The following is a 3,167-nucleotide window of genomic DNA, read 5'->3' on the forward strand; positions in this document are numbered from 1 at the left end:
ATAATGATAAGGGAAATAACAATGGGAGAGGGCTCAACTGCTCACCACCCACCGATCGATACCCAGCCCGACCCGAGCAGCGATCTGGGCCTTCTGGGTAACTCTCCCCAGTTTCTATACTGAGCATGACAGATCTGGGCCTTCCGTAGTGTTACTGGCGTTGTTCCCAGGCTGAAAGTCAAAAACAGCACTGCACCAGCTACTAAGAAGGAGAAAAAATGACTGCTGTAGCTGAACCCAGGACAGACAGCATTGCTTGGAAGGATTCTGTGACGCAGTCATGTGTCCTGTTTGCTCTCTTTGTCTTTATATGTACGTGTGCTCCCTCTGTTTTTAATTCCACCACCACCACACACATCACCCCACCCCCCCAACACAGGCAGTTTAAGTGAAGCTGGTTTGGTACACACAATGCTGCTGTGGCATCCTTTCTGTGCTTGGGCCTTGAGTGGGTGAGTGTTTAAAGCGCTTGGCTATTTCCAGTGTGAATGTGTGAGCACCAGGAGCGCAACTGTTCTCCATGTCTGGGGATTCATGGTCTTGCCTGTTGTGCCTAAACCCGGAACTTGTGATACACCCTAAAAGGTAGGTGTTGTACTGTGCTCCTGGCCTTCCCCTGCAGAGCATCATCCTGTGGCATGTCCAAGCTTCACAGAGAATCTGGTGAGTTGACACGGTGGGGATTGGGATAGCCTTGGGGCTGAGCCCATGAAGTGCACTGAGGCAGTAGCTAGCACAAAGCAGGGGTCATGCAGGGCTTCTGGGCCTTTCAGAGGTAGCAGGCGCGTTTCCAGATGCTACCATACACTCCTGAGAGAGTTCCTAAGAGGCATCTGCCTGAGCTGCTCTCTGTGCCTGCAATACTGCTACTGGTTCAGATGGTGCAGTGAGAGGGGTGGTGGGAAATGCTCATGGTGTTTGGAAATGACCTTTGATCTTTCTTTGAAACTTACATCAAATATATGTTTTAAAAGACCTATTCCAACATACCCTGCCATTTGCTAATTAGAAGGAAGCAAATTGGGAGTTAAGAGAGGCCTCATCTTCTCCATTTGTGCAAATGTGACAGGTAAGGAGAAAGTAAGGACTTTCCTGCATCCATGTTTGCAAGTTTATTACTGGAAGTGGAGTACATGATGTTCCCTAGGACTTTTGAGAAGATGAGAAGAACACAGAGCTCCAAGTGTTAGCATTTTAGGTGCATTAAGCTACTATCTAGACCACATGTGAAAACTGTCATTGCCTACTGAGCAGTTAATGTGCCATCAGTTACGGCACAAACTGTTCTGTCTTTTGGAAACCAGAGGAGACAGAACTCAGTATCGTTCAGGTGGTCTGTAATTGCTTTGTTTTGCACAACACTGCATGAAGTGACTGAGTCTCAGAGTTCAAAGTGTTGCAATGAAGATCTTAAATGGGTTTGGATGTGAAGCAAAGTACACTAAGTGCCTGGAACATGGTAGCAAGAGATTTTTAAGCACGTTTCAATTTACTGGTAAAGGTTTTTTCCCCCTAGTAGTTTGTATATTGCTTCCTAAGTGGAAAAAACATGAAAAAAATGGTGTATGCACTCTATACCATATATATATTTATACACATGTACTCTCACTATAGTTTGCTTTGCAGTTAAGTGCATAGTCATGTGATGATATGTTGTGGTACTATTAACTATATCAAAAACGGAAATGACAGTTGCCAAATGATCTGCAATGACAGGCTTCAGATTTTAGCTGAGCTGTGCGTATTTTCAGGGGTTTGCTATTTTTTCCCACCCCAGAAACTCAGTATCTGTGGCCCTAAGAACTATAGGTAATTGATTTACTCATATTACAAATCATGCTTAAGGACCTGCTCTACCCACTGTCTTTCTGTCACGCTGGTTATGGTTTAGATGTGTTGGCCATGCAAAAAAGAGCATCCCCAGCTGGGACAGGCATGCTTGTCAAGCAGGTCCCAAGCAGTAACTTGGATGGCTAGCATTTACAGAGGCCGTATGGTCACTCTGCTGATGTAGCTGCTCTGTGACCCCTTACGGAGAAAACTGGTCTGTACTTTTCTGTGTAATTATCAGTGACGTGCTCACACTCACAGTGTACCTAAATAGTCTACTAGTAGCACAAAAGGTCAGTTGAAAGTTTCACAAAATCTCAGACTTTTTGAAAGCTCATTTTTTAACTATTTTTCTTCACAAGGCTTTAAAATATGTTCTTTTAAATAGTTTCTCTTTTATTAAAAACCATCAACAACAGCAACAAAACCCGCATGAGAGTAATACAAGGTAATCTGAGTAATGATCCTAAGTTACTCAGTGATTCCTGAAGAACAACAAACTATCTGACAAAAACCTTGATACAAATCACTTCCAAGAGGAAAGAATGAGTGGCTCTAGTAAAATCCAGCTCACTTCAGATATCCTATTAGGTTGAAACAAGAGTGAAATGTAAATAAAAGCATGACTTGACTGCTTTTATTGATAAGTATATGGGGGTTTTGGTTTACATAATCGTACTGGTTGAACAGAATCTCATACAAGAATAAAATTCATAGTAAAGATGTCTTTATTCCAAAATAATAATAATAATGTGTTAGCTAGACAGCTACAAAACATCTACACAAGACTTTGGTAAGAAATGTTCATGGTAGCTTTTTCATAATTCCACAGCAAACAAAAACAAGGAAGGAAATCTAAAAATGCAATCAAACAAAATATTGTTTGAATCCTATGCTGCACACAGAGTCCTACTGTACAGTTGTTAAGCCCCTTTTATTTTTTATTATGTGTAAAGCCTCTACAGTTTGTATGTTAGGGGAAAAAAACCACAATGCATACACGATGCTAAGATCTGATTGTTGAGGTCTACAAAACTGGAACGACATCTGTAAGCATGATTATTTGGAAGATAGGAGAGATAACAGTTCTTGTTTTTACTGATTGATAATCAGCAGCTATTACACTACTAGAAAGTTTACAGTAACAATGCAATACTTTTAGAGACTGTATATCAGAGCTTTTTTTCTGAATAGAAAATCAACCTCTTATTTTTTCTTCATTTGTTTTCATTTGTGTGTTTTTTTACAAAATGTAACAAGCTTAAATATTGTATCAAGTTACGGGAAGGACAGGTGATTTGTAAAATGTTTCAACAGGAAAACAGTGTGAAAAGCTG

Source organism: Nestor notabilis, unplaced genomic scaffold, assembly GCF_000696875.1.
Source record: "Nestor notabilis isolate BGI_N333 unplaced genomic scaffold, ASM69687v1 scaffold17267, whole genome shotgun sequence".
NCBI lineage: Eukaryota > Metazoa > Chordata > Aves > Psittaciformes > Psittacidae > Nestor > Nestor notabilis.